The sequence below is a fragment of the Cebus imitator genome, unplaced genomic scaffold (assembly GCF_001604975.1).
Source record: "Cebus imitator isolate Cc_AM_T3 unplaced genomic scaffold, Cebus_imitator-1.0 Scaffold18, whole genome shotgun sequence".
Classification (NCBI taxonomy): Eukaryota; Metazoa; Chordata; class Mammalia; order Primates; family Cebidae; genus Cebus; species Cebus imitator.
Genome location: NW_016107333.1, coordinates 5,705,696 through 5,718,178, shown reverse-complemented (window position 1 = coordinate 5,718,178; position 12,483 = coordinate 5,705,696). Strand labels below are relative to the sequence as shown.

The 12,483-nt window shown below is 48.1% G+C and overlaps 1 long non-coding RNA gene and 1 other non-coding gene across 2 annotated transcripts in view; one reads left to right on the top strand and one right to left on the bottom strand.

Moving 5' to 3' along the window:
- LOC108292207 overlaps nt 1-12,483 on the top strand; it is a 42,789-nt gene that overhangs the window by 13,990 nt on the left and 16,316 nt on the right. The window contains exon 3 of the long non-coding RNA XR_001820195.2: nt 10,064-10,200. This is a non-coding gene — a long non-coding RNA (uncharacterized LOC108292207). The remainder of the gene's footprint in view (nt 1-10,063; nt 10,201-12,483) is intronic.
- LOC119469302 lies at nt 11,804-11,926 on the bottom strand. The gene has a single exon (XR_005198105.1). It is a non-coding gene; the product is annotated as a U4atac minor spliceosomal RNA (small nuclear RNA).

The following is a 12,483-nucleotide window of genomic DNA, read 5'->3' as shown; positions in this document are numbered from 1 at the left end:
AAAAAAAAAAAAAAAAAAAACGTGGGGGAATCATTATAGAATCCCAAAGCAAAATTATGAGGCTCGGGTGAAATATTGTATATAAACCTTTCATTACAGGGCTGGGCACAAGGTGAGTGGTCGCCTTGACATTGTTGCGCCAGAGTCCTCTAATCACATCACCGCAGGGCTGCTCTGGGGGATACGCCTCACCTCTCTGCCTACAGAGGTTTGATTCCTCCTGGGGCGGGCGGTGCAGGGTCAGGTGAGCAGCTGGAGCTCCGGAGGGCCTGAGTCTCTGTCACTTCTTGCTGCGTCGCCTTACGTGAGTCCTTCCCAGCCCCCCAATCATGCCCGCCTGAGCACGGGGATGAGAAAGTGACGACCCCGCAGCTGGGACTCTGCTGCTGTGCGGGGGGCGGTCCGCCGAACCCTCTGGCCACTAGGTAGAGTCGGTCCCACTAGGTAGGCGCTGGGGCGCCAGGGTCTCCCAGCGCTCCCAGCGTTGGAAGGGCCTCGAGTTCTTGGACCCGCTGGCAGTCTAGCATCGGGCTGCGGCTGCCATGGCAACGCCCGGAGGCTGCAGGGAGGGGAGACAGGGCCCCGCCCCGGAACGAGCCTCAGCCCGGGACGAGGCCCCGCCTCTAGCCAACGCTCCACCCATAACGAAGCCCCGCCCCGGAACGAGCCTCAGCCCGGGACAAAGCTCCGCCTCCAGCAACGCCCTGCTGTGAGAGAGGCCCTGGTCCCACTCGACAGCGGCAACTCGACTAGTTCTGTCTGTGCCCGATGGGCTGCCTCTGAGCCTGCCCCTGTGCCTGACTGACCACAGGCGTCGCTACCGCCTGATAATAATATGAGTGTGTCTGGTTCCGTCTGACTGAACGCAGATTTCATGGGTGCCTGACAGACCAAGACTGCTGGCTCTGACCGCAGCTGGCTGGCTGGCTGGCTGGCTGACTGGTTGACTGGCTGGCTGGCTGCTCTGGCTCGGCCGCCGGCGTCTGGGCCTGACGGGCTGCGTCTGACCCGGGCGGCCTGACTGCCTCTGCCTGACCAGCCTCCATCTGTGCTTAGCGAGCTGTGTGACAGGCCGCCACTGTCTGTGTCTGACTGAGCACAAGGTTCCTGTGTCCGATTAGCTGCTTGACCCCACATATATATATATATATAATTTTTTTTGAGACGGAGTTTCGCTCTTGTTGTCCAGGCTGGAGTGCAAAGGTGTGATCTTGGCCCACTGCAACCTCTGCCTCCCAGGTTCAAGCGATCCTCCTGTTGCAGCCTCCTGAATAGCTGGGATTACAGGCATGCATGCCCAGCTAATTTTTGTATTTTTAGTAGAGACGGGGTTTCTCCATGTTGCTTAGGCTGGTCTCAAACTCCCGACCTCAGGTGATCTACCCGCCTCAGCCTCCCAAAGTGCTGATATTAAAGGCGTGAGCTACCGCGCCCAACTGCTTTACCCCATCTGCTGAGCCGGCTGACACCCACGGACTGACTCTGGTGACTTCTGGTCCGAGTGGCGCTGCCGGCTTCCAGAGACTTGCTGACCCCTGCCGAGGCCCTCTCCCTCGGAGCTGCCCTGTTAGTCGCTGACTGTGGCGGCAGCTGGGTGCAGCTGCCCCACATGGACAGAGTGTGCAGAATGACAGTCGCTTGGCTGTCCCTTCCTGGGCGCCCCTGGCTGGCTTGGCTTGACCGGCGGCATCTGTGTCTGAGGCACATGTCTGCTGGTGGCCACCACTGGCCACATCTGTCCCTCTGCAGGTGGGTGTCAGGTTGCCCCCCTAAAGTGCATCTGGGACCAATCTGGCTGAGGGATAGCCGCCTCCTCTCCAGCTGCCTGGGTTCCTACAGGGAAGGGAGCCCAGGACAGAAGCTGAGGTACAGGCAGGCAGCAGAGATGGGACTTGGGGCCAGATGAGGAACAGCTGGAGGAAGAGCCGGGGCTGGGAACAGGCTGCGGGACCTCAAGGAGTCTGAGTTTAGGAATCTGATTCTGTAAGGGATGCAGCATCTTGAGGAGTTGGGTTGGTGTGTGGGGTCCTCAGGACACAATTCCTGACCTTGAAAACTTTTTTTTGCGGGTTTTGGGGAAATCTCTGTCAGTGCTTTGCTGCTCAGCAGAAGGGTCATCCCGCAGACCTCAGATCTCTTCCTGAAATAATAATTTTTTTCTTTTTTTGAGACAGAATATTGCTCTGTCATCCAGCCTGGAGTGCAGTGGGCCGATTTCGGCTCACTGCAACCTCCGCCTCCCGGGTTCAAGCGATTCTCATGCCTCAGTTTCCCAAATAGCTGGGATTACACGTGGGTGCCACCATTCCCAGCTAATTTTTGTATTTTAGCTGGGGGTTTGTAGAGACAGGGTTTTGCCATATTGCCCAGGCTGGTTTTAAACTCCTAACCTCAAGTGATCTGCCCACCTTGGTCTCCCAAAGTGCTGGGGTTACAGGCATGAGCCACCACGTCCAGCCTCTTCCTGAATTTAAATCTCTCCCAGCCTGTGTGTGTGTGTGTGTGTGTGTGTGTGTGTGTGTGTGTGTGTGTGCGCGCGCGCGCCAGCCACACCAACCACATGCTATGGCTTCCCTCCTGGAAAGAAATGTACTGTACCAGAATAAGGGGGAAGGAAATACTGGTCAGAGGGATTTTTTTTTTAAAGCAAGCATGTCAATTGCATAGGTGTGCTATGAGTTATTGCTATTAATAATAATAAAATGAGAGCATCAGACTAGCTTGTCTCGAACTAGCCCTAGCATGCTAAGATCTTGTCTCTCCATTAATAACAGGGTCCTGGCTGCCTCATTGATTTCATTATAGGCCATGGGAGGAAATGAACAGCTTTACTCCCAAGGGCTTTCATAGCATGGTTTTGGATCTCAGCCAGTATGGGCAGTGGGGCTTCCCAGGGGCAGGGGACTCCTGTGGTGATGGGAAAAAGAGGCAGCAACAAGTTGCATGGAGCATTTGTACCTCCTTTATTTATTCATTTATTAAGTATTTATTGAGTACCATGTGCCTCTGCCAGACTCTCACTCTGTCCTCATGGAGGATAGCCTTATAGGCTCCAGACACTCTCCAGTGTCTCTCAACTCTAGTCTTGTCAAAGCCACATGCTGGGTACCAACTTCTTTCTTTCTGAGCTATTTGCACAGCTAAAGTGGGAGAGCTAGTAGAATACAGTGGTTCTCAAAGTGTGGTCCTTAGACAAGCAGCATCTGGACCACCTGGGAATTTATTAAAATACAAGTTCAGCTGGGCACAGTGGCTCACGCCTGTAATCCCACACTTTGGGAGGCCAAGGTAGGCAGATCACCTGAGATCAGGAGTTCAAGACCAGCCTGGCCAACATGGTAAAACCCCATCTCTACTAAAAATACAAAAATTATCTGGGCATGGTGGCGGGCGTCTGTAATCCCTGCTACTCAGGAGCCTGAGACAGGAGAGTCACTGGAACCCAGGAGGCAGAGGTTGCAGTGAGCCGAGATTGCACCATTGCACTCCAGCCTGGGCAACAAGAGTGAAACTCCATCTCAAAAAAAAAAACCAAAAACAAATTTGGGCCCCACCACAGATGGACTGAATCAGAAACTCTTTTAGTGTAGGGCACAGTGCTCTTTGTTTTAACAGGCCTCCAGTTCATGCTGGTGTGTGCTAAAGTCTGAGAACCACTGGTGGAATGATTGTGTTGGCTCTAGTGTCACACTGTCTATATCAGATTCTCAGTGCTGCTACATAAGGGCTATGTGACTTTGACTAAGTTATTGAAGCTTTTTGTGCCTTTTCTCATTTGTATACTTAGTATAATTATGATTACCTTACATTATTGTTGTACATATTAAAATATATAAAAAGGTCAGCGTGGCTGGGCACGGTGGCTCATGCCTGTAATCCCAGCATTTTGGGAGCCTGAGCATGTGGATCATCTGAGGTCAGGAGTTCAAGACCACACTGGTCAACATGGTGAAACCCCATCTCTACTACAAATACAAAAATTAGCTGAGTGTGGTGGTAGGCACCTGTAGTCCCAGCTACTTGGGAGGCCGAGGCAGGAGAACTGCTTGAACCTGGGAGGCGGAGGTTGCAGTGAGCTGAAATGGCACCACTGCACTCCAGTCTGGGCGACAGAGCCAGACTCTATCTCAAAAAAACAAAAAAACAAAAAAAACAAAAACAAAAAAACGCACAATTCCAATTCTGGGAACATATCGTGTGGACACATTTCTTTTTGTTGTTGTTGTTGAGACAGAGTTTCACTCTTTTCGCCCAGGCTGGAGTGTAATGGCATGGTCTCGGCTCACCACAACCTCTGCCTCCTGGGTTCAAGTGATTCTCCTGCCTCAGCCTCCCTAGTAGCTGGAATTGCAGGTGCCCTCCACCACGCCCAGCTAATTTTGTATTTTTAGTAGAGACAGAGGTTTCACCACGTTGGCCAGGCTGGTCTTGAACCCCTGATCTCACCTGACCTCAGGTGATCCGCCCACCTCGGCCTCCCAAAGTGCTGAGGTTGCAGGCGTGAGCCACCCACCACGCCCAGACCCATGGACATATTTCTGCATATGCTGAATGACAAATGTAAAGTATATTCATGAATGTGTTGTTTATAATAGAAAAGAAACATGCTATTATTTATTTTTGAGATAGAGTCTTACTCTATCACCCGGGATGGAGTGCAGTGGTGTGATCTCGGCTCACCACAACCTCTTCCTCCCGGGCTCAGGCAATTCTCCTGCCTCAGCCTCCCAAGTAGCTGGGATTACAGGCATGCATCATGACACCTGTCTAATTTTTGTATTTTTAGTAGAGACAGGGTTTCATTCTGTCACCCAGGCTGGAGAGCAATGGCTCAGTCTCAGCTCACTGCAACCTCTACCTCCTGGGTTCAAGCAGTTCTCCTGTCTCAGCCTCTTGAGTAGCTGGGATTATAGGCACACACCACCACACCCAGCTAATTTTTGTATTTTTAGTAGAGATAGGGTTTTGCCACATTGGTCAGACTGGGTCTCGAACGCCTGACCTCAGGTGGTCTGCCTCCCAAAGTGCCAGGATTACAGGCGTGAGCCACCACGCCTAGCCAATGCACTCATTTCTGTAAAAAAAAAAAAAAGAAAGAAAAAAATTTCATAAAATCTTTATACAGGTATAGGCTCAGGTACAACTGAAAGGTTACTCAGCTGTTAACAGTGGAAGAAGAAATGGGTCGCCAGAAATAGGGGAAGAAGGAAACATTTTTACTATATCTACATCTTCTTATTACTTTTAGATTTTGCAGTGTGTGCATGCATTTTCTATTCACAAAAATGAAATTTTTTTAAAAAGGGGCAGTACTTAGCACAGTGCCTAACAGTGGTGGCGGTGGTGGTAATAGCCTTTTTGCAGTTTTGGGCAGGCAATTCACTGCAGAAATGCAGCCCGGAGATATCTAGAGGTTGGCCATAGCCTCCAGACTGTCCTCCCAGCCTCTTGGTCTCCCTTCTTCATTCTGTATGGTCCATGTTTCCCCATCGGAGAATCTTTGCATTTTAGAAATGTAAAGGGGCTTTAGATTTTCTACTGCAACTGTTTGATTTTAACGCTGAAGAAACTAAGTCCCCAAAAGTTGCCATAACCAGGCCAAGGTTATCCAGAGGGTTCAATCTAGGGCCTTTTTCACACCATCCTAAGTTTTCTAAAATTCTGCTTTCATCCCATCGCTGCTCTGCGTGTGACTCCTCAACCTGGCTATTAAGACTAGCTGTGGTCTAGGCCAGGCACAGTGGCTCACTCCTGTAATCCTAGCACTTTGTGAGGCCGAGGTGGGCAGATCACCTGAGGTCAGGCATTTGAGACCAGCCTGGCCAACATGGTAAAACCCATCTCTACTAAAAATACAAAAATTAGCCCCATGTGGTGGTGCACATCTATAATCCCAGTTACTTGGAAGGCTGAGGCATGAAAATCACTTGAACTCGGGAGGCAAAGGTTGCAGTGAGCCCATATGGTGCCACTACCCTCCAGCCTGGGTGAAGAGTGAGACTCTGCCTCAAAAAAACAAAACAAAACAAAAGACTAGCTGTGGTTTAACTCCCAACCAAATTTTCCAGCCTTATTTGCTACCCTTTTCAATGTGAATCCTCTACCTTAGCTAGAGCTCTTTATTGACCCCAAATACTCCTGCTTTCCAGAGGCTATACCTTGTCAGTGCTATGCTGTCTGCTTGAAATGCCTTTCTCTTTCCTGTCCATTTATTGTGGAGATTCTACCCAAACATGGAAGCTAAGCGTAAATCATACTTCCTCCAGGAAGTCTTCCTTAATTACTTCAGTTCACAGGCCTCTCTCACTCTGAACTAATTTAAAAAGTTCTTGTGCATCAGGTTGGCCAACATGGCAAAACCCCATCTCTACTAAAAAAAAATACAAAAATTAGCTGAATGTGGTGATGTGCATCTATAGTCCCAGCTACTTGGGAGGCTGAGGCAGGAGAATTGTTTGAACTCGGGAGGCAGAGGTTGCAGTAAACTGAGATCATGCCACTGCACTCCAGGCTGGGCGACAGAGCCAGACTCCATCTCAAAAAAAAAAAAAAAGTTATCGTAAAAAACTCCTGCCCCTTAAGAGGGATATAGGATGTTTGTCTGCTCCTTGAGCAATGGGAAATGAACTTGGATAAAGCCCATTCTTTATTATTTTTTTCTGCAGCTATGAAATTGGGCCAATGACCTTAGCCCTCCTTATTGTCTCAGGAAAGCCCTGGGTGAGGATGCCACTGAGCCTGCCTGGAGCCAGGAGCTGGTCTGCAGAAACTGCTGGGCCTGTTTCTACTCTGATGTTTACTTGGCCTGGAGGCCCAGTGTGATGAAACCCGGCCCTGTTGCCGAGCACCTTGGGAGGCCTCCCTCCAGGGTCCCTCTGTGCTCAGACAGTGGCCCTTTGTGGAGTGGAAGAGCAGACTGAAAGCAGAGCTGCTGGAAACCCTTTCCTCCCCCCTGCCTCCAGCAACCTCCGGCAGCCACGGACCATCCTGTGCCTGGGTGGCCTCTGCTTTAAGTCTGCGGCTGGTGGGGTACGATAGGGTCTCTAGGCAGCTAGCCACGCTGGAAGGGTGAGGAGGGGTCCTGGCAGGATGGCCAGCTGAAACACAGCATCCCCTAACTCAATACAGACTGCTTATAATGGGGCTTTCCAAAGAGGAGACTGGCCCTTACAGGCAAGACTGACATTTTACCATCCCGTGCCACCACCCTTTATGCCCCTAAGATTTAGGCCAGAACTAATGTGGTTTGTCTCTACTTCACTAGCCCCTATACTCACTAGGAGGAGATTGGGAATCCTTAGACATAATCCCAAACCTGGTGGAGTAGGAATAAAGGGAGAGGAATAGTGACAAGAGGAAAGAGGTTTAAGAGTGTGGTATAGGCCGGGTGCGGTGGCTTATGCCTATAATCCCAGCACTTTGGGAGGCCAAGGTGGGTGGATCACTTGAGGTTGGGAGTTGGAGATCAGCCTAACCAACATGGAGAAACCCCATCTCTACTAAAAATACAAAATTAGCCTGGTGTGGTGGCGAATGCCTGTAATCCCAGCTACTTGGGAGGCTAAGGCAGGAGAATCGCTTGAACCTGGGAGGCAGAGGTTGCAGTGAGCCGAGATGGCACCATTTCATTCCATTACTCCAGCCTGGGCAGCAAGAGTGAGACTCTGTCTCAAAAAAAAGATTGTGGTATAGGTGGAAGGACACTTACTGGTCTGGGGGGCGGGAAGCCTGGGATTCCAGTTTCTGCTGAGCTCCAGCCTTACTGAGTGACATCAGCTAGTTGCTTCCCTTTTCTATGCCTCAGTTCCCAGTGGCAAAATCTTGGAGGTGGAGTAAAAAAATGTTAAGGATTTTTGCAGTTCTAATTTTTCCTAATTCTTTGATCAGAAGGAGGAAAGGAAAGCTGGGGGTGGGTTGGAGGTAAATAACCGGCAGGATGCCTTCCATAGATTCACGCGCAGTCCTCAGGCAGCTTCTCTGCCACTAAGATCTCTTCCCCTTTCGTTTCTCCCCCCTTTTTTTCTACCCACTCTGAGGGCTTCTTGTGATGAGATCTAAAAGCTGTTTTACTTACAATTGTCTTATCTTACCTATCTTTTGCCCTCAAAGGGAGGAGATTGTGCACAATCATGGAGGGCACTGGCAAGTCTTGTGGAGAGGGAAGGAGGTCAGGAAATAAACGAGAGGAAAATTAGGGGGAAGTATTGAAATAAACCTCTGGGAGGGAGAAAAGGAAGGAAAAGGGGAGGAGAGGAGGTAAAAGTGAAGGAAAGAGGTTGAGTGCAGTGGTTATTCCTGTAATCTCAGCACTTTGGGAAGATCACTTGAGGCCAGGAGTTCAAGACCAGCCTGGGCAACATGGCAAAACCCCATCTCTACAAAAAATACAAAAATTAGTGGGACATGGTCGTGCACTCCTATAGTCCCAGCTACTCGGGAGGCTGAGGTGGGAGGATCAAATTAAAAAGAAGAAAGAAAAAGAAAGGGTGGAATGAAATAGTAAAAATGGGAGAGAAAAATAGGAAGAGAAATCGTGGGAGAAGACCAGAGCCTGGGCAAACAAACACGCAAGTGGAGACATAGTGTTTTCTAGGACAACAAACAGTACAAACAGTTGAGTTTGGCTAGAGCTAAGAGTGTGGTAGGTAGACAAAATTAGAATCAGATTGTAGAAGTTCTTGAATGCCAGGTTAATGACTTTGAACTTTATATTTCTTATTTTCTTCTGCTCAAATCCCCTGTGATAAGTTATTTTATTTTTTTTGGAGTGGGTACCAGGCAAATTTCTGGGTGAGATCCAGAGGAGCATTTTTTTTTGAGACGGAGTTTCACTCACGTTACCCAGGCTGGAGTGCAATGGCGCGATCTCGGCTCACCACAACCTCCGCCTCCTGGGTTCAGGCACTTCTCCTGCCTCAGCCTCCTGAGTAGCTGGGATTACAGGCACGCACCACCATGCCCAGCTAATTTTTTGTATTTTTAGTAGAGACGGGGTTTCACCATGTTGACCAGGATGGTCTCGATCTCTTGACCTCGTGATCCACCCCCCTTGGCCTCCCAAAGTGCTGGGATTACAGGCTTGAGCCACCGCGCCCGGCCCAGAGGAGCATTTTTATTCATCCAGCCATTCAACAAGGCACTATGTCTTCTCCAACTTTTATCCCTAGAATATAGCACAACATCTGCACATAAGACAGTAAGTGCTTGTTAAATTGAGCATTTAGTCCGTGTACAGTGGTTTATGCCTGTAATCCCAGCACTTTGGGAGGCCAAGGCGGGTGGATCAGCAGAGGTCAGGAGTTCAAGACCAGCCTGGCCAATACGGCGAAACCCTGTCTCTACTAAAATTACAAAAATGAGCCAGGTCTGGTGACACACATCTGTATTCCCTGCTACTAGGGAGGCTGAGGCAGGAGAATCTCTAGAACCCAGGAGGCAGAGATTGCAGTGAGCTGAGATCATGCCATTGCACTCCAGTCTCAGCAACAGAGTGAGACTCCCATCTCAAAAAAAAAATTATTTTTTAGCATTTGGAGAAAACAGTAGTTGAGACATTCTCACAGAGAATATAAGAATAATCATATTAAGGCCAGGCACAGTGGCTCATGCCTGTAATCCCAGCACTTTGGGAGGACAAGGTGGGCGGATCATTAGGCCAAGAGATTGAGACCACCCTGGCCAACATGGTGAAATCCCATCTCTGCTGAAAATACAAAAATTAGATGGTCGTGGTGGCGCACAGCTGTAGTCCCAGCTACTCGGGAGGCTGGGGCAGGAAAATTGCTTGAACATGAGAAGCGGAGATTGCAGCTCACTGCAATGGCACATATCTGTAAAAAAAAAAAAAAAGAAAAGAAAAGAAAAAGAGAGAGGTGTACCATGGCCTCAAATACCTTGTTGTGGAGTTTGTATGGAATGGACCAGAGGCCAGAAGACCAGGACTGATGGGAAATTGTTCTGGCATGTCCTCTGGCAAAACCTAAGCACAAGATCCTTCACCCACATCCATGTGTTTTCCACTGAAACTTTGTTGGTTTTTTTGTTGTTGTTCTTCCCATTCTAGGTCAGAGGACTCAAAAAGATGAAAGGTCACACCTCTGTCAAGAGACACTGTCCTTTTCTGGTCAAGTCTCTTTTCTTCTGTTAGGGCTGCAACCTCTTCACCTGGGAAATGAATGGTCCTGTGATTTACAAGCACAGGTAAGCACCTGCAAAGAGCTTTGAAGACTGATGGGCAGAGTTTCCAGCTCAATTTCTGGGGAGTGGCAGTATCAGCAGCACCCTCTCCCTGGCTCTGATATAATGATGGGAGAAGCAGCTCCAAGGCATCCTGCTTTTGAGCAGGAGGTGGCCCAGGCCATAGCCTAGAGTCAACTCTCTCCTCATCGCAAATATCTCCACAAAGGAAGACTCTGTAGCATAGCGTAAGAGGGAGCATAAGACTTTGAATCAGGAATCCCTGGTCTTGGTCCTCAGTTGTGCTTCTTCCTAGCTCTGGTATTTTGAATAAGTTATGTAAATTACCTGAGCCTATTTCCTTGTATATAAAATGGGGGTTGTAATACTAATTTCCTGGACTCATGAGAGTAGATTAAGCTAAAGCTAAAAAAAAGCACTTGGCACAGTGCCACACAAGCCACAGGCGCTCGACAATGTGAATTTACATTCATTTTTTAAGGAATGGAGTCCTTAATGGACTAGTGTGATATATTAAATTAAAAAAAAAAAAAAAAAGGCCGGGCGTAGTGGCTTACGCCTGTAATCCAAGCACTTTGGAGGCCAATGCGGGTGGATCACCTGAGGTTGGGAGTTCAAGACCAGTCTGACCAACATGGTGAAACCCTGTCTTAAAAAAAAAAAAAAAAGAAATAGAGTCCTGTACTGTTAGAGGTAGGGAGGTGTTAGATATTCCTAGTCCAATCCTCTCATCTACAGTGGTGAAAGGACTCCCAGGAAGGTTTTCTCTTAACTAATCTAATTCTCTTCTGTCACAATATCTGCTGATTCTATTCTCAACTAGAAGCAGAGAACTGAGCTCTTCCTTCTATGCTTAGCTACATAAATCCTATGTTAGTTCTGTACCTGTTCAGAAAAGGGTATTTTGGTTCCTCCATTTTTCTCCCCAAGAACATTTGCCTGTCATTTGCTCTTTGCTCTGCTACAGGTGAAGACAATTAGTGTACTATACTCAAAGTGATCATGAATATGTTGGAAGATCATGAGCAACACAGTATAGGTGAATCCTAAATAAATCCAGCAGTCCTGGAATATCTGAAGGAATTTGTTCCCAATTATTCTTAGATAAGCTACGAAATGAATACAACTGTTAGTTACTGTGTTTGTGTTTTTGTTTTTACTCTGCTTAATTTTTTAACTTTTTAAAAATTTCTATAATTATAGAGGTGGGGGGGGTGTCTCACTATGCTGCCCAGGCAGGTCTCCTACTCCTGGGCTCAAATGATACTCTTGTCTTGACCTCCCAAACTGCTGGTATTACAGGTGTGAGCCACTGTGCCCAGCTTCTGCTTATTTTTTACTACCCAGTTGGCAGGAGCTCCTACTTCTTTAGCTTTAGTTTTTTTATTGGATAAAATATACATAACATAAAATTTGTCATTTTAATATATATGTTTTGAGATGGAGTCTCACTTACTCGCCAGGCTGGGGTGCAGTGGTGTGATCTTGGCTCACTGCAACCTCTACCTCCTGGATATAAGGGATTTTCCTGCCTCAGCCTCCCAAATAGCTGGGACTATAGGCACATGCCACTATACCCAGCTAATTTTTGTATTAAAAAAAAATTTTTTTTATAATCACCAAGGTAAAGCAAAGCTCTAGTTGATGTGGGTGTGTTGTTTAGGCGTAAGCAGCACTGCTCTCACTATGCGCTCATTGGACAGTAGCGCAACCCCAAGAAAAGGATGGTTAATTTTTTTTTTTTTTTTTTTTGAGTTGGAGTCTTGCTCTGTCGCCAGAGCTGGAGTGCAGTGGTGCGATCTTGGCTCACTGCAACCTCTGTCTCCCGGATTCAAACAATTCTCTTGCCTCAGCCTCCCAATTAGCTGGGACTACAGGCGTGCGCCACCATACCCAGATAATTTTTTTGTATTTTAGTAGAGACAGGGTTTCACCATATTGGTCAGGATGGTCTTGATCTCCTGACCTTGTGATCCAACTGCCTTGACCTCCCAAAGTGCTGGGATTACAGGCGTGAGCCACCGCGCCCGGCCTAATTTTTGTATTTTTAATAGAGATGGAGTTTCACCATGTTGGCTAGGATGGTCTTGGTCTCTTGCCCTCATGATCTGCCCACCTTGGCCTCCCAAAGTACTGGGATTACAGGTGTGAGCCACCGAGCCCGGCCCATTGTAACTATTCTTTTTTTTTTTTTCTTTTTTGACAGATAAACAGTTTCTTCCTTCCTTCCTTCCTTCCTTCCTTCCTTCCTTCCTTCCTTCCTTCCTTCCTTCCTTCCTTCCTTCC